Below are 19435 nucleotides of genomic sequence, written 5' to 3' on the forward strand. Positions count from 1 at the left end.
GTTTACAAACATCTTCCTGCAGGAACAAATAAGGTTATATAGGAGGAGATAAAGAAAGGGACTGGATTCAAAAGGAATTAAGAAAGATCAGTCTGGGAGAAAAAGGATTAGTTGATTAACATCTTTGAGAAAAATACAAATAAGTTTGTGTGTCAACTTGTCAACTAGGACCCAAAATGCAGACACGTAGGCACGGCGGGTGCAGATCAATGATTTAATAGAGATCAGGCTTACATGGGTAGTCAGGCAGGCAGAGATAAAACAAAAACTAAGGAGAGCAGTCCGAACAGGCAAATAAGTCCAAGAAGGAGCAGACAAAATCCTAAATCCAAAAGCAGTAGTACAAAAACAAAGCAGAGAGTCCACAAAACACAAGAAACACAGGGATAGGTTGACATGCTCGACACAAGATACAAAGACGATCTGACACTGACCCAGACTTAAATACACTCAGTGAGGGGAGACAACGAGACACAGGTGAAACTAATTAACACTGGTGAAAAATTCAAGCAATCAATGGCAGGAAGCAAAGCTACCAGACAGGGGCCATGGGACCTGGAGGCTGGACAAAGGTGGTGCAGGGTACCGAGGGCGGATGGCCTGAGGGCGGGACAGGTGCAGAGCAGAAGACCTCAGGCAGACGGCCTGGAGGCAGCGCAAAGTCTGAGCCGAAAACCTGAGATCTGCAGCACCGCTTTTTGTCCTGCCCCAGGCTGTCCGCCAGAGGGCCTGAGGGCTGGATAAAAAAGCAGACCAGGTCTGAAGGGCATCCAGGAGGCAGGAGGGCCGAAGGGCAGAGCATGCTGACCAAACGTGTGGAGCAACACAGGAGGTCAGCGCCAATGACAAAACCCCTCTGGACGTCAGACTGGAGGCTGACGGTGAAGGCAGAAGCCCTCTGGAGGCCGGCGACGAAGGCGGGAACCCTCCTGGGGTCGAAAAGGGGGCTGGGAACAAAGACCACTTCAGGAGATTGCTACAGCTCCGCAGGAAAAGGTGACTGCTGCAGTTCAACAGGAAGTTCAGGAGGCAGCTGCGGCACAGAAGGTTAAGGGAGATCAAGCGACTGCTGCAGCGGCAGGACGTGGCGGCTGTGATCCTGCAGCGGCAGGAGCGTGCTGCAGCGGATGAGTTTCAGGTGACTGCTGCAGCGCAGAGAGTTCAGGGGGCTTCTGCAGCTCAGAAACTGGTGGCTACTGCAGATCTGAGCTAGGTGATTGCAGTAGCTCAGAGACTGGTGGTAGCTGCCGCTCAAGAGGAACAGGAGACAACTGCAGCTCGGCCATTGAAGACTGCTGCAGCTCCACAGGAACAGGAGATTGCAGCCGCTCAGATACTGGATTGAGCTGTATCTCCGCAAGGACAGGAGCGTGCTGCAGCTCAGGAGGTTCAGGACAGTGCTGCAGCTCAGAGAATTCAGGTGGCTGTTGAGGCCCAGCAGGGAGTTCAGGAGGCTGTAGCGGCCCAACAGGGAGTTCAGGAGGCTGCTCCGGCCCAGCAGGGAGTTCAGGAGGCTGCTCCGGCCCAGCAGGGAGTTCAGGAGGCTACTCCGGCCCAGCAGGGAGTTCAGGAGGCTGTTGCGGCCCAACAGGGAGTTCAGGAGGCTGCTCCGGCCCAGCAGGGAGTTCAGGAGGCTACTCCGGCCCAGCAGGGAGTTCAGGAGGCTGTAGCGGCCCAACAGGGAGTTCAGGAGGCTGTTGCGGCCCAACAGGGAGTTCAGGAGGTTGTTGTGGCCCAGCAGGGAGTTCAGGAGGTTGTCGCTGTCAAGCAGGGAGTTCAGGAGGCTGTTGCGGCCCAACAGGGAGTTCAGGAGGCTGCTGCGGCCCGGCAGGGAGTTCAGGAGGTTGTTGCGGCCCGGCAGGGACTGGAGATAGCTGCCACGCAGGGACTGATGACTCCTATGGTGCAGGAACTGGTGTTGGCTGAACCACAGACTGGGGACCAGCCAGGACTGATGATGGCTCTAAGGGCAGCAGTGAGGACAAGCAGCTGGGCAGCGGAGAGGCACAACGTCGGCAGGAGCCTTGTTCCCCTCTACGACATGAAAAGACTGAGGTGCAGGCAGAAGGCTAGTAGGCTGAGCTTTATGGGTGCTGAGGAAATCTATGACCCATTCAGGTATTGAGTTCCTCAGCCATGGCTTGGAGGAAACTGCATGGTGTGCACAATTCACGACTGTCTTTCTTTCTTTAATGATCATTGCTGGCCGTCCTCAAACACTCCCTCAAGCTCATCAGGTCCAAAATTAATCTTTTGTGTTTTCTCATAATGGAACTTTGGAGTTAAAATAAAACGCAGTATTAAGTCAAATGTATGAGTTGAAAGTACCTGTTAACTTCATAATCAATATGCGAATCAACTTTATTGACCAGCTGTGTGTGTTTGTAACCACGTGAGCACACATTTAAAAAACTTCCTCCTCCTGAAACACAACGGGCTAAGTTCCATGTCATGTAGGCTGTTGTGCTCAAGAAATTAAGATTAATTCTTAATCGTTTGGGGGTTGTGGGACTGCAGAGGATTTTTATGCACAGTGAAAAATGAAAATGAGAAATGAGGAAGTATGAGTATTTTTCCCACCACCTGTTCCTCATTTCTGCCTCATTTTAGTGTTCTCAAGTCAACCTGTCTGGGTTGGCTTTTCTAAATACTATATATGTTTCTAAAATCAACAGACTCTGTAAATCTTAACCATATCAAACACAATATCTGTCTCCACCTCTGACTAGAGTCTGTAGGTTTTCATTCATTTTGTTTTTGTGTATAGGGGCCATATAATGCCCATTTCCTGCTTTACATTTTCATTTGAAGATTCAGCTTCTGATCAGCAAAAATCCACTTCCTTCAGCAGCATCATGGCGGCTGCCTCAGGTCTTTTTATTTTCCTCAGTCTGTCCCACTCCTCACTTCCCCCAGGCCCAAACTGTTTGTGTTTAATTGACTGCAGAGGGTTTTCATGTATGTTGAAAAATGAAAATGAGGAAGCATGAGTACTTGTCCCATTACCTGTCCTTGTTTTCCTGCTACTGATTTTCCGCCTTACGTTTCTTACCTGTGTTTCTGACCTGCTGCCTGTTTCTGACCTGCTGCCTGTTTCTGACCTGCTGCCTGTTTCTGACCTGCCTGTTTCTGACCTGCTGCCTGTTTCTGATCTGCTGCCTGTTTCTGACTTGCTGCCTGTTTCTGCTTCTTGTTTCTGACCTGCTGCCTGTTTCTGACCTGCTGCCTGTTTCTGACCTGCCTGTTTCTGACCTGCTGCCTGTTTCTGACCTGCCTGTTTCTGACTTGTCTGTTTCTGACCTGCTGCCTGTTTCTGACCTGCTGCCTGTTTCTGACCTGTCTGTTTCTGACCTGCTGCCTGTTTCTGATCTGCTGCCTGTTTCTGACCTGCTGCCTGTTTCTGACCTGCCTGTTTCTGACCTGCTGCCTGTTTCTTTTGGTTTTGTTTGCTTGTTTGGACTGCCGTCTCGTGCCTGACTGTGAGTCTGTTAATATGAACACTGATTTAGTAAACTCCTTTTTGTGCCTCAGTGTCTGCATTTGGGTCCTCAGTCATGTTGTCTTGTACACACATCTGTGACAGATGGTGCTGAGGCTGCTATAGACTGTCCATAACTGTTTTTATATTATCTGTATGTTTGACCATATCTATTATTCGTTTGCATATAGAGCTTGCATTGACTACATTTATACATTGTGTATCAAGAGGAAAGTAGGAAAGCTTCTGATTTTGTCAGTATGGACTCTTAGCATATAAACAAGAAGAAGGTGGGGAAGCAGTTACTTTCCCTTTTGCAGTGACACTGAAGGTAAATTAACTTAAAATTGTTGGTTCTGACCTCATTACGGGTTAAACAAGCAGATGTTTTGTCTCCCATCCATCCATCCATTTTCTACCGCTTGGTCCCGTTAGGGGTCGCGGGTGACTGGAGCCTATCCCAGTGACTTTGGGCCTTAGGCAGGGCACACCCTGGACAGTGGCCAACTCGTCGCAGGGCGAACACAGACACAGACAAGGACAGACAACCATTCACTCACACATTCATTCAATACGGGCAATTTAGAGTTATCAATTAACCTACACATGCATGTCTTTGGACGGTGGGAGGAAGCCGGAGAACCCGGAGAGAACCCACGGTAACACGGGGAGGACATGCAGACTCCACCCAGAGAGATTGTGTGATGTTGGTCTGGTCCGGGAATCGATCCCACGAACCCACGATCTCCTTATTGGGAGGCAGGAGCTTTAGCCGCTCTGCCACCGTGCACCCCATGTTTTGTCTCCCACTTTGTAACCATTTAAATGCACATGTCATTTATACAAAGTGGTTTAAAGGAAACCATGTTGAGTATTTTGCCTGTCAGAAAGGCTGTTGTGCCCTCTTGTGGTTGAACTGAAACATTGCAGTGTGTCTTCAGGAAAACAAACAGACTTTACGTTGCTGTGGTTGTAGTTCACGTTGTTTTGTCATCAGCATCGAGGTGCTCTGTGAAGATCAACAGGAAGGGGGGAAGTGTGAACTTAGGCATTTACATAGCATTGTGTACCAGGAGGAGCTCAGGCCATATAACCAACTACTTTTGTACTGCTGCTTCAGACATAGCGGGGAGATCGCCTGGAGAGGTCTCTGTGCTGTGTCTCCAGATACATCTATTCCTATTGATCTTCACAGGCCGCTGCATTACAATCTCAGGTGTGATCACAGCGGCTGGTCAGTGAGGATATGCGAGTCCCCCATGCAATGATCAAACCTCCCATAGCAACAGGGTGTCGGCTCCGGCCTGCCAACACATGTGCATACACTTCCTCCCACTCTTTGTCACCCCAAATAATATCTGTATGTCTGTACCTTCCCCCACTTTCTCTTATCTAACTGTTAATTAGTTGCAGTCTATGGTGCAGAACAGCTGCTGGCCTGAGATGTTACATGAGTTAGACTTGTACAGAGGCAAACATCTTACATACAGGGTGTACGTAGCACAAGCTATCAATCATAATAACACAGCCCAAGTTTTCATATTGACAATTCCTAATAAACTCAGACCCCTCTGGTAGAGGACCCGAGCTCGAAGGATGAGACCACCCACGGAGGGTGAAGGACAAAGTTGTTTTTATGTATATATATATATATATATATATATATATGTGTGTGTGTATGTAGACTTTGTCCTTCACCCTCCGCGGGTGGTCTCATCCTTCGAGCTCGGGTCCTCTACCAGAGGCCTGGGAGCTTGAGCGTTCTGCGCAGTATCTTTGCTGTTCCCAGTACTGCACTCTTCTGGACCGAGATGTCTGGTGTTCTTCCAGGGATCTGCTGTAGCCACTCCTCCAGTTTGGGGGTCACTGCCCCGAGTGTGGCGATGACCACGGGCACCACTGTCGCCTCCACCTTCCAGGCCTTCTCCAGCTCTTCTCTGAGCCCTTGGTACTTCTCTAGTTTCTCATGTTCCTTTTTCCTGATGTTGCCATCGCTTGGTATCGCCACGTCAACCACAACGGCTTTCCTCTGCTGTTTGTCCACCACCACGATGTCAGGCTGGTTCGCCATTACCATTCTGTCAGTCTGGATCTGGAAGTCCCACAGGATCTTGGCTCGGTCATTCTCTACCACCTTTGGAGGTGTTTCCCACTTTGACCTCAGGGTTTCCAGTCCATACTCAGTGCAGATGTTCCTGTACACTATGCCAGCCACTTGATTATGGTGCTCCATGTATGCTTTTCCTGCCAGCATCTTACACCCTGCAGTTATGTGCTGGATTGTCTCAGGGGCTTCTTTGCACAGCCTACACCTTGGGTCTTGTCTGGTGTGGTAGATCTGGGCCTCTATTGCTCTGGTGCTCAGGGCCTGCTCCTGTGCAGCCGTGATGAGTGCCTCTGTGCTGTCCTTCAATCCAGCCCGCTCTAGCCATTGGTAGGATTTCTTGATATCAGCCACTTCAGTTATGTTCCGGTGGTACATCCCATGTAGGGGTTTGTCCTCCCATGATGGTCCTTCCTCCAGCACGTCTTCCTCTGTTCCCCATTGCCTGAGACATTCCCTGAGCACGTCATCTGTTGGGGCCTTATCTTGGATGTACTTGTGGATCTTGGATGTTTCATCCTGGATAGTGGCTCTCACACTCACTAGTCCACGGCCACCTTCCTTACGGCTAGCGTACAGTCTCAGGGTGCTGGATTTGGGATGGAACCCTCCATGCATGGTGAGGAGCTTTCGCGTCTTAACGTCTGCGGTCTGTATCTCTTCCTTTGGCCACCTTATTATTCCTGCAGGGTATCTGATCACTGGCAGGGCGTAGCTGTTTATTGCCTGGGCTTTGTTCTTGCCATTGAGCTGACTTCTTAGGACTTGCCTTACTCGTTGGAGGTATTTGGCCGTTGCCGTCTTCCTTGTCGCCTCTTGGAGGTTGCCATTTGCCTGTGGTATTCCAAGGTACTTGTAACCATCCTCAATGTCTGCTATTGTTCCTTCTGGGAGTGAGACCCCTTCTGTGTGGACTACCTTCCCTCTCTTTGTCACCATTCGACTGCACTTCTCAAGCCCGAATGACATCCCAATGTCAGAGCTTTAGATCCTGGTGGTGTGGATCAGTGAGTCGATGTCCCGCTTGCTCTTAGCGTATAGCTTGATGTCATCCATGTAGAGGAGGTGACTGATGGTGGCCCCGTTCCTGAGTCGGTATCCATAGCCAGTCTTGTTGATTATTTGGCAGAGGGGGTTCAGACCTATGCAGAACAGCAGTGGGGACAGAGCATCTCCTTGGTATATGCCACATTTGATGGATACTTGTGCAAGTGGCTTGCCATTGGCCTCAAGGGTGGTTTTCCACAGCCTCATCAAGTTTGCAATGAAGTCTCTTGATGAGTCCTGTTGATGTTGTACATCTCCAAGCATTCAGTGATCCATCTGTGCAGCATTGAGTCATATGCTTTCTTGTAATCAATCCAGGCAGTGCACAGATTGGTGTGTCGGGCTCTGCAGTCTTGGGTGACTGTTGTGTCAACCAGGAGTTGGTGTTTGGCTCCTCTGGTTCCTTTGCCAATGCCCTTCTGTGCTTTGCTCATGTATTGATCCATGTGTCCACTTATCTTAGCCGCGATGATGCCTGACATGAGCTTTCATGTTGTGGAGAGACAGGTTATTGGCCGATAGTTGGATGGGACTGTACCCTTTGCGGGATCCTTCAGGATCAGGATTGTGTGCCCTTCGGTAAGCCATTCAGGGTGCGTCCCATCTCTTAGCAGCTGGTTCATTTGTGCTGCTAGGCGCTCATGGAGTGCAGTGAGCTTCTTTAGCCAGTAGGCGTGGATCCTGTCAGGGCTGTCCAGTTCTTCATACCTGAGACTCTTTCTTGGATGTCTGCCGCTGTGATGGTGACTGGATTCTGTTCAGGGAGGTTGCTGTGGTCCTTTCTCAGAGCCGCCAGCCACTGTGCATCGCTGTTGTGTGATGCCTCCCTCTCCCATATATTTTTCCAGTACTGCTCCGTTTCCAGCCTTGGTGGGTCTGCTCTGCTGTTATTACCCTGCCATTGAGCGTACACTTTGGCAGGTTGAGTTGCGAACAGCCGGTTTATTCTTCTGGCTTCATTCTCTCTCATGTACCTCTTTAGGCGGCTGGGCAAGGCTTGGAGCCTTTGTTTGGCAGTTTCGAGTGCTTCAGGTATGGGCATCTGGTTGTACTTCTTGGGTACTTGCTTTCTCATTGTACCTCTCTCAGCCTCTGTCAGTTGGCTCACTTCTCTCCGGGCCTCCTTGAGTTTTGCCTCCAACCTTCGTTTCCATGGTGGGTATTGTTTCTCATGGCTCCCATGGTTGCTCTTGTAGCCAAGCATCTCTAGGATCACTGCTGCTGAGGCGTATATCAGCTCATTGGTTTCAGTGATGGTTGTGGTAGGGATCGCTCTCAATGCTGCATTCACATCTTCTAGGAGACTTTCTGATGGTACTTCACTTAGCCGTTGTAGTTGGCGTCGGGGTTGCCTTGTATGTATATATATGTGTATGTATATATGTGTGTATGTATATTTATATATATATGTGTGTGTGTGTGTGTATATGTATGTATATATGTGTGTGTGTGTGTGGATATTTACAAACATGCCGATGAACATGATGATCTCTGATGACTGTTTTTATTTTTAAAGCTAAACAATAGTTTAGCAGCTTAGTGTAACATACAACCAGTGGTGGAAAGTAACATTTGTTGTGTATATATTAAGTGCTATACTTAAGTAAAGTTCAAATACCTCAGAATTGTATTTGAGTAATTTCCCTTATTTTTTGTAATGCTATGCTATGTAATGTTTAGTTGTTTTTGTCTTTCGTAGCTTATTTGTTTGTTTGTTCTGCCTTTCTCTTTTCATGATGGTCTGCAGTCTCTCTTCCTCCCCCAGTTGCTCCCTGGTTCTCCAGTTCATCCATTTGTCCAGTCAGTCTGGATGACTCTGGACTGTCGGCCTTAAATTCTCAATTGTAGATTACTGTTTCCTCTTGATGCCTGTGTGCCAACAGAAGAAGAAATCTGTTAAAATTTGCTGTGTTCATGTAGTTTTGCCTGAGAACAGAAAATGTGTGAGATGAAATAAGGAAACTAAAGAAGCACAATAGAAATATGATGGTTGAGCTGAAAATATGTTTTACATCAAATGACAGGAGAAGAGACATTTACTTGTATTTCAGGTATAACATTTAAGTTTTCCATTGCAACATGAGGAACAAAGCATTTGAGACTAGTGCCACAGATTAGTGACGGTCAGTTTTTCTTGTTACACTGATCTCACCCTCGTCTGGAACAGGCTCCCAGACCAACCAGTGAGTCACCAGTGCACTGACGAAGACATACAGGTGGGAACGCTGACAGCTGTGCTGAATGGAGCCTGAACAAACCTAAAGCAGGCAGCATTGGAGCCGGCAACACCAACAGACTTAAACTGATTAAGAAGGCTGATTCTGTAATTGGCTGCAAACCAGAGACCTTTGAAGTTGTGGTTGAGAGGAGGACACTGAACAAATTGTTATCAATTATGGATAATCCTGACCACCTACTGGACAGACAGCAGAGCAACGTTCTCTAACAGAAAGACCCATACAGGAAATCTTTCCTGCCTAAAGCAATAACTGTCTACAACACATCACCTCTGTCTAAAAGAGAACTCATTATAGTTTCTGTCTCAGCCAAACTCTGTTTGCTCCTCCAGTAACTTTGCTCATGGTGAATTTGGACATCTTTATACTCCTACTCTACCTCATTGCATCTTTAGAAAAACGTCAACAACTTTGCACACTTGTCTAATGTATATATGTTATCCTATGTTTATATTTTATTATATTTATATTGTATTCTAGTATATTCTTTATATTGCATATTCTATAGATATATCTTATTTTTATGGAGTTTGCCTAAGGTTATTTCTTATACTCTGTATTGAGTTATATTAATTCATTTTACATTGTTACGTGTTGTTTATTTTTCTATCAAAAATAATTGAATGCGACTTACTGTTCTTGATCGGTGGGATAATAATGATCAGCAAAGCAACAATGCAAAAAAGAAGGACGATGATCCAAATCGAGTCAAAAGAGGATTGAACCGTGAAGACAGCAGCTGAAATGATAAAAACACAGAACAGCATGACATTTTAAATCAAACTAGGCCTCGGCAGTTTAAAACTGTCAATATGAAGTATAATTGATATAGAAATCTTTATAACCTGGAACATGGATGTGTGTCTCTCTGGCCTGGTTGATGTTCTGCTGTTGGACTCTACAGATGAAGTTGTTGCCGTGTCCCTTCACCACAGTCACTCTGCTGCTGACAGTATAGAGGCCATCAGGACCTCTGACGGTCTCTGTAGGTCCAGCAGAGACGAGCTTTCCCTCACCGTGCAGCCAGAACACCTCAGGCTCTGGATACCAGCCTGCAGACTCACACTGTAACACTGCACTTCCATTGTTATATGAGACAACCCCTATGATGGGCGTGGAGACAGCACCTGAGGATAAGAGGAGGAATTTAGAACAGTGGGTTCAAATCAAACACTTCAGCAAATAAGACATGTCACTGATTTGTATCACTGATAAACTTCAGAAGCACTTTTTAGGGAAAATGTCAATAACTTAACTTTTCCCACCAAAACATCTTGAAACCTTTGCAAACATGTTGAATGTATTTACTACCTCATAAAACATTTGTCTTCTTCTCTGCCACCTTTTATAGCAAATCATCACCATCAGCTGTTATTATGTGGAGTTTAAAGGCACCCTGTGGTGTTCTTGACCTCTGTAAGTGCTGTGAAGCAATGTTTTTATCAGTGGGTCCCTGTTTGGTTTATCTTTGTGCAGGTGACACAATGCACAATGTTGCCACTGGTTTCACATTTTTCCACTGATCTACAGGTGGCAGTAATGTGCCAAGAAACGCAGCAATGGACCAGCAGAGGCAGGAAGAAGACTGCTAGTGACTAAACATGGCTGCACACGATACAGGTTTCAAACTAAACAGAGAATCAGCTTTAAAAATGTTTTATAAGGAAGGAAATGCATTCAACACGTTTGTTAGACTTCAGGGAAACACAGTTTGTTTTGGTGAGAAACACTGAATGTAAACAGAAATGTTGTCTGTTTACAAGAAAACTCCAGAGGGAAACTTTAATGTTTTTCAAGGTTGATTTTACTCCGACCTTGTATTTTGAAGTGTTCGTCTTTTCTTTGTTTTCTTAGTTTGATCATGGCTGCTTACTTCTAACACAAAGTTGCATTACTGATCTTTGCAGTCAGTAGAAATGTGTAATTCATCATCCTCGTGCTCGTGGCAGCAAGTCTCACTCACCAACAGTGAGTTGGATGGAAGCTTCCTCGTGTATTGACTGAAGGAAGCAAAAGTATTTTCCTGCATCAGAGATTTTCACGCTGAAGATTTTCATGGAGACGTTTCCATTCGTCAGTTCATCCACAAACAGTCTTGTACGATAACTATAAGATGGATTTTGAAGCTGATACAACAGTCGTCCATCTTGGTGAACATGGATGTACTTTGGGTCCAAACCAGGTTTGGTCCACACCACTGTCTCAGAACTGGCACTGATGGGAGGTTCAAGGTGACATGGCAGAATGACATCATCACCAACCAGGGCCACGATTGGTTGATGTGAACAAATCAACTCTGACTGCGCTGTAAGGAAAATGAAAGAACAAACAAGAAACAGCAGCTTAGTTATAATTCATCAAAATGAAATTTTAAACTCTAAAAATAATAAATAATTTAGTAAAGTTTTCAGAGCTGCATTAAAAACAGGGAAAAGACCTTTAAAATGCTAAAAGTTGTGCGTAGATTATGTAGCACCGACCTCTGGAGCTTCAGAGTCTGTATCTGACTCGCACTCCTCACATTTTGAGCTTCAAGTACAAATATACTGCAGGTCAGCAAATGGTGTTGTAACAAGTCTGTGTTTGGAGAAGTTTTGTCTCTTTCTCTTTCTACTTCTTTTTTTTTTGTTGACCAGTTTTGTTTCTCACTCAACACGTGACATTATGTCTAACTGTAAAAAGTCACAGAGAGTATGAGACTGTGAGTAAAATGTTGCTGCCATCATTTGGATGTCTATCAAAAGTCCTGTATCAGGTTAAAGTACAGTAACAACTAAAATATAAAAAGCAGCTCACACTCTGAATCTGACTGTATAAAGAAAGTTTCATGGGAAACATCGCTTTGTTTGTGAAACATCTTGAAAATATCAGATTGGTTCCCTTTAAATCTTCTACAGACATTCATGGTTCCCAGAGAATTAATCCGTCTAACTTTTCCTCTAGCGCCACCATCAGGTCACAACTTTAATTTGTCCAATACTTTGGTTTACAACTAAATACCTTCAAACCAATGACACTCCCATCAGCCTGCTGTACTTTGTGTTTACCTCGAATTAGCAAATGTTTAAAATAAAATCATGCTAACACACTAAACTAAGATGGTGAGCAAGGTAAAATTATACCTGCTACAAATTGTTGTCATTGTGAGCATGTTAGCATATTGGCATTAGCATTAACCTCCATTTTAGATTGTTGGCCCCGCCTTGATTAATTGCACCTGTGTCTCGTTGTCTCCCCTACCTAAGTGTATTTAGTCCAGGTTTTTTCTTTTGTTCAGTGTCAGTTCGTTGTCATTATCATTTGGCATCAGCAGTGGTATGTGGTTTAAATGTCAGGTGTCCTTGTTTCCTGCAATTCTCCTGAATCTCTTGGATTTATTTCTGCATTTGCTTGGACCTCGCCTGGATTTTTGGATTTCATTTATCGCCTGTCTTGGACTGCTCTCCCGATTTGGACCTCTGCCTGCCTATACGTGTAAACCTTTCCCCGCAATAAATTAATGAACTGCATCTGCTCTGCCTCTAAGTCTGCATTTGGGTCCTATTCCTTGTGTTCCCAGTTCCCTTGCGTGACATCCACACGACAAGTATATCCTAACAGAGCTACCAGTGTAGCTGCAGACTTATGTAATGACGAGAATTTTTTAATAAATGTGTTATATTGCCAATAAATGAATGCATTCATTTTGATGTGAATGATTACAATGTCATCGATTTTCATCTCCTCTTCTGACCAAGTCGTCGTTACAGAAATGGACTCCTTTTTTGTTTTGGTCAGAAGCTGAGTCTTGTCTTCTGCTTTCCGACACATGCACACATCAGTGTGTTAGCGAGTGTTTTGCATGGAAATTACCTCCAAAAGGCTGCATCAGAAGAACGAGGAAACGTAAACCCCTGAAGGTCCTGAAGGACTCTCCATGGTTGGACTCATGGTTTGGATGCAGCATCCTGGACTCCTGAAGATTAAAAAAGAGAGTTTAAAAAAGACTAAAGTCTTAGTCTGGTTGTTTTCCTAAAAATTACACAAAACATGTCTTTACTTACTGGAAAATTAGGTAGTAATTCTAGATTTGATTTTAGTTTTTGTTTAGTTATACTTTCTTCTTTCTGTCTTAGTGCTCCTCAAAGTGTTTCGCTCCTGATCAGATGTGACTTCCTGTTGAAACTGACTAAACCACACAGCTCACAGACGAAATGTCTGTATAGAATCAGACAGAACATTCACAAATGTATTTCGGGATTTATGTATTAATGGCACACAAAAATATGTATCGTTGTCCATCCATCCATCCATCCATTTTCTACCGCTTGGTCCCGTTAGGGGTCGCGGGTGACTGGAGCCTATCCCAGTGACTTTGGGCCTTAGGCAGGGTACACCCTGGACAGTGGCCAACTCGTCGCAGGGCTAACACAGACACAGACAAGGACAGACAACCATTCACTCTCACATTCATTCAATACGGGCAATTTAGAGTTATCAATTAACCTACACATGCATGTCTTTGGACGGTGGGAGGAAGCCGGAGAACCCGGAGAGAACCCACGGTAACACGGGGAGGACATGCAGACTCCACCCAGAGAGATCGTGTGATGTTGGTCTGGTCCGGGAATCGATCCCACGAACCCACGATCTCCTTATTGGGAATGTATCGTTGTATATAAGGATAAAAAAAAATATATATGTATTGAAAAGAATTTTTATCAAAAACATAGTTCGATGTTACATTTTTATACAAGCTGGTGAACCTGCATTTAGAAACTGCTTGTCATTTGTGAACTTGTGTTTTGAGACTTTGTGTCATGGCTCAACTAACAAATGCATTTTTTGCAAAAGGGAATTGTCCTATCAGATGTCCTCGTTTTCAGCCAATCACATGAGATGAGGTAGATTTATAGCTTGTACCAGTGTGATATGTTATATTTTCTGCTTCTGATGTGACTTCCTGTTTTGAACTGAACAAAAACAAACGTTTCATGCACGTTTTGGGACTTCCTAACAGCGCATCTATGCAGACTGAGGACAGTCTAATAATGTCTGAAATGTCTCTGAAGGGAATCACTTGTGTTTAATGCTTTTTCTTTTCTTCAACTCGTGTACAGTATGTTTGTACTTTTGAAGATGTTTTGTCTGATGTTATATTTAAGTCTGAAATTTGTAATAAAAAGACTTTTAACTCAAACTGCTGAAACTTCATGTTACTGGAATCTTCATCTTAACTCAAGAATGAACGTTTACACAGAAGAAGGACTGTGGATTTGAACTTCCTTCTCTTACACTGACGTTGTGATCGAGCATCACTTCAGGTTCAGGTTCAGTTACAGTGATCAACAACTCCTGCATGTGCATAAGGCCATGTGAGTTTTGTATTAAGACAGACTTCTTAATCTAAACGTATCCCTTAAAGCTTCCTTAAATGCTCCTCACTGTCACACCAGCTCATATATCGTTCGCAGAGTTAAACGATCTTCTCATCACTACAAAAGATTCAGTGGTTGTATGAGCTCATAATTCATATTCATATATATTTCGGCAGTAAAAAAGGAGCCGTGGCTGTAGGCAGTCACCAAACCACTGTGAGGCATATGAGGAGGGAGGATGTAATCTTTCAAAACTTAAAAACGCATTGGACTCCTACTAGAGAAGGAGATCTGTTAACCGTTTGTGTACCAAATACACTGAATAGGCACTGACTAACAACAGTGGTTATACTGAAATTTTTTGATTGGTTCTCACATGTTAATGTATCAATAATGTCACAGAAAATTAACTAGGCTATTATTTAAAAGAACTGACCTTTAACTGCTAATAGTAGCCATCTTTATCCTTAAATTAGATTTTTGATTAAATTAGTAAAATACTGAATTATGTCTATCACTATTTACCAGATGGAGTTCAGAGTTTCCCTCAAATGGTTCGTATAAACATTTTTAACAGTATAAAAATACAGGCACACTTTTACATGTGTGAAAAATCCACAATGTCCAAGTAACAATGCAAGTCCACTTTAATAGAAAACATAGAGAATTAGTTTTTAAGTCCATGAAATAATCTGGATATTGTTTTAACAGTCAAAGATTATGAAATTATGACACATCCAACATTTAACATGCAAGTTTTAAGCAACTCTTACCTGCTGTATGACGACTGCAAACTCTCTGTGATGTTGTGTTGCTCTCGCCTGACATGCAATGAGGAAGTATGAGTATGTTACTTTATAAGGTTTCATACGTACCAACCACAAACATCAACCCATCTCCACCTCTGAGTTTTGTTTGTTTCACTGTTGATGTGCCATACTGAAAGAGCTGCTCAAAAGCCCGGCCTGTATTTTTTTTTTACCACAGCATATGTAACTGAAGCTTGACTTATAAGCAGTTTGTTACAGTAGTTTTCATATAAAGTTTAGCCCTGTTCATGCTGTGTTTACAAACATCTTCCTGCAGGAACAAATAAGGTTATATAGGAGGAGATAAAGAAAGGGACTGGATTCAAAAAGAATTAAGAAAGATCAGTCTGGGAGAAAAGGATTTGTTGAACTTTGTCTCAACTTTGCAGAGTTTGTTCAGCTTCTTTTTCTATTGAAGCTGTGTGATCAGATACATTTCACCTCGCTGAAGCAGAAAGGACTTTTCCCTGCTTGTATAACGACTCATCTCGTTTCATATGAAGTATTTCTCATGTCTCTGATGATGTTTGTAATTAAGAACTCTGCCTCTTTCACATGAACTCTCTTGTAGCTGGACTGTTAAACCCAGAGTTAACTGAGCCAGTTCATAAGCAGCTTTATGATAAACCGGCTTTGTGATACAACTTTGTAAGAGCGAGCATCCACGATTGTCAGTGTTCAGTGACACCAGATACCTAAAGAGACTTGATCTGTGAGACGACAAGGCCCCGGCTTCAAAAAGCTGATTACAGGAGGGGAAGGTCGTAAAGCCAGTCGTCCTCTCTCTTGTCAAACAGCATGCAGCATCCAATGAGCTTGTTTTCTCACAGTGGAATACTGCATTATCACAATATTACAGGAGTACATTCAAAAAGCGCAGTATTAAAGGTCCAGTGTGTAACATTTAGGAGGAGCTATTGGCAGAAAGTATGTTTTCATTAGTGTATAATTACCTGAAAATAAGAATCGTTGTGTTTTCATTACCTTAGAAAGAGCCGTTTCTATCTACAGAGGGAGCGGGTCCCCTTCCACGGAGGCCGCCATGTTGCACCGCCATGTTTCTACAGTAGCCCAGAACGGACAAACCAAAACTGGCTCTAGAGAGGGCCTTTCACGTTTTGGCCACCGTAGTTTCTCCTACAGACTTGGAAGGGGAGGGTGAGGCGAGCGGTATTCAAATGGTTGCAAACTGCAATTTCAACGCTAGATGCCACTAAATCCTCCACACTGGACCGTTTAGTCAATTGTATAAGTTGAAAGTACCTGTTTGCTTTATAATCAATATCAAGATCAGCTTTATGGACCAGCTGTGTTGACACATACCGTACAAGGAATTTGACTCCAGTTCTCAGTAGCTTTCAATAGACAAAAAAAATAAAAAATGCAGAGGACAAATACAGACATTCAGTTAAACAAAAAGCTCAGGTTAACAAATACAAGCAAACTTATAACAAACTAGTAACAGACACGTAGCTGTGATGTCCAGGTGTGAGTTGGACAACAAACTATCTTTATACGGGTCAGACTGTTACTATAGCTACACATAGAAAAGGCATGTCACTGCTGGAATAAATACTGTATAAAAAGTAGAAGAAGTGGGTTGATGTGCATATATAAAGAGAACGTGTTCTCGTCCTGTTTGGTGGCCGATCCAAAGAAAAGTGTGAGAAGTTTATCAAAAGCTCCCGTGTCTCGTCTGTACAGAGACTCAGAAAGAGCCTACAGCCACGCTGGCAGCTCTGTGAGGCTGCACCTGCATCACTTCCTGATACTGTTTTTTCTGTCTGCATCTTGTGGTGGTACATTTCAGTGGTCTGTGTTTCCCCTCTTGAGTTTAGATCGACCAGCATTTCTGCCACCTAGTGTCGAGGTACGCCAACCTCTCTCTGAGTTTGTTTATGAGAAGGGATCCACACGAGACCTACCAATGTCTTTTATAAGTATTTATTTCTACACAAACAAACAATACAGATATATCTGATAAAACAAACAATACAGATATATCTGATAAAACAAACAATACAGATATATCTGGAGACACAACATGCTCACCATCTTAAAGCTACGGCTCCCCAGTTGTGTCTGAAGTTTAAGGCACAAAGCAGTTGATTATATGTTAAAGCCACACCCTGTCACACAACATTCAGTATTTTCCCACAGCTTGTTCTCTCAGTGCACCTCTGTGGTCCTCCTCCTTGGTTTGTACCTTCCACCACTTTCTCTTATCTAACTGTTAGTTAGTTGCAGTCTATGGTGCGGCTACAGCTGCTGGCCTGAGAAGTTGCATGAGTTAGACTACACATGGAAAAACATCTTACATACAGGGTGTGCACAGCACAAGCTATCAGTCATAATATCACAGCCCAGTGTGAATTGTTTGAGCTGCTTCCTGCTGTGGCACAGGTCAGCTGTCTGTGTTTCCCCTCTTGAGTTTAGATCGACCAGCATTTCTCTCACCTAGTGAGAAACACAACTGGTAATTTGTCACTTTAGTTTCATGGTTCAAGGACACCAGCGTTGACTGTTGATAGAGGACAGGATGAAAACCCTGCTGTCAAATCAAATGCTTTGTATCAACTGAACAAACAACCAATGCTGCCTTTTTTCTTTAAGGGGTAACACACATTACTCAGTTTTTCACACTGCCTTCCTGTTAGCTACAGAGTTGCATGTCTATAAATCTTAGGACCATAGCACTTTGCTTACATGACACTCAGTGGGCCCCTTAGATCTTCAGTCACATGCTTGTAGCTGTAGAATAAGAGTGAAACAGCGTTTATCCATTACTTTAAGAGAAGGAAAGAAATAGTGATAGTATCTTGAAATTTAAAAGCACACAGCAAGACACCGATAAATCCTGGAGCCAAGACACATTTCACGTACCTCGACAGGACTGTGAAGATATCAACTGAAATGATCAATCACATTGTATTTATAGTAAGCATGTGATACATTTATTAATCATTCCTACCTGGAACATGGATGTGTGTCTCTCTGGCCTGGTTGATGTTCTGCTGTTGGACTCTACAGGTGAAGCTGTTGCCGTGTCTCGTCTCCACAGTCACTCTGCTGCTGACAGCCAGAGGTCATCAGCACCTTTAAGTAAAAGATCTGAATACTTCTTCCACCGCTGACTGTTTCCTCATGGTGACTGCGATCAGCAGCTTCCAAACATTTCGTCCATGTTTGTCAGTCTGCTGTATTTGCTGATGTATGGGCACAGCTCTGCCAGAAGTGGACATCTTACAGTACATTTCTAAGTTATGTAAAAAGAAACACATACATGCTCTATATCATATTATTAAAATATAAATGTTAAATGATACAAATATACTGTGTATCCATTTACCAACAACAAGCTTGGTACTGTGGGAACGTCTGCATGTTTGCTCATCAGAGACTTTTACGTTGGAGAGTTTCAGTGAAACGTCTCCGAGCTCCAGTTTGTCAATGGACACTGATGTTCTTCCTCTGTAGGACGGCTGTTTGGATACTACGTATTCTTGACTGTTTGCCCTCACAGACACAAACCCAGGCCTCAGCTCACTCCAACCTCATGTCAGAAGCATTCATTGCAGGTTCCAGGTGGCATGGGAAAATGATGTCATCACCAACTATCGCCACTATTGGTTGAGATGGACCAATCAGCTGAAGTTGACCTGAGAAACAGATCTGTGGTTTAATTCCTGGCTGCCTTTCTAACTACAGGACTCTGTAGATCTGTGTGTAGGTCAGGAGCTACTAATGAGTAAATGGCCCACATTAGTCTGAATAAAACTGCTTTGGGAATTGTGACCTCTAGCGGCATTTTTGTCATTTGTGCAGGACTCAACATCTGAGAATAGACTAAACCACAGTAACTGTAATTTATATGGTTAAAGTAAAGTACAGTACCGTTAGCAAACTCAACAACCTGACATTGGCACTGAAAATAAGAAGCAGCTAACGCTGAATCTGGAGGGTATTAATCAGTTTGCTAATATTTGGGATAATAGTTTGGAAACATTTGTTGAAGTTAAAGTTGATGAAGTTGAGTTGTGTCCTTTAACTTCCAGTGCACATAATGGTGTTATTCATGTGTTTTGCACTGAAATTACCTCCGTGCAAACAGCTGTCCATGCAGTCCTGCAACAAAGTGTTGATTTAAACATTAAACTGCCTTTCTCATTTCATATGTGATATACGACGGGTTCCCTGGCATGGAGGCAGTTGTGCTCAAGAAATTAAAATTCATACAAGTAAATGAAGACATTTTAGTGTTCTCAAGTCAACCGGTCTGGGTCGGCTTTTCTAAATACTATATATGTTTCTAAAATCAACAGACTCTGTAAATCTTAACCATATCAAACACAATATCTGTCTCCACCTCTGACTAGAGTCTGTAGGTTTGCATTCATTTTGTT

General features: G+C 43.7%; 2 protein-coding genes and 1 long non-coding RNA gene across 3 annotated transcripts in view; 1 reads left to right on the forward strand and 2 right to left on the reverse strand.

Moving 5' to 3' along the window:
- LOC122870227 (butyrophilin subfamily 1 member A1-like) overlaps positions 1 to 15039 on the reverse strand; it is a 32173-nt gene extending 17134 nt beyond the window's left edge. Inside the window, exon 1 of the mRNA XM_044184255.1 lies at positions 14997 to 15039. The gene's annotated coding sequence lies outside the window, so the exon portion shown is untranslated. The remainder of the gene's footprint in view (positions 1 to 14996) is intronic.
- The window catches only part of LOC122870258 (low affinity immunoglobulin gamma Fc region receptor III-like), a 1099642-nt gene that overhangs the window by 634545 nt on the left and 445662 nt on the right, over positions 1 to 19435 (forward strand). The window lies entirely within an intron of this gene.
- LOC122870347 lies at positions 17868 to 18496 on the reverse strand. Its single transcript, XR_006376554.1, has 3 exons — positions 18382 to 18496; positions 18004 to 18288; positions 17868 to 17925 (listed from the first exon to the last, which is right to left on the reverse strand). It is a non-coding gene; the product is annotated as an uncharacterized LOC122870347 (long non-coding RNA).

The sequence above is a fragment of the Siniperca chuatsi genome, linkage group LG22 (genome assembly GCF_020085105.1).
Source record: "Siniperca chuatsi isolate FFG_IHB_CAS linkage group LG22, ASM2008510v1, whole genome shotgun sequence".
NCBI lineage: Eukaryota > Metazoa > Chordata > Actinopteri > Centrarchiformes > Sinipercidae > Siniperca > Siniperca chuatsi.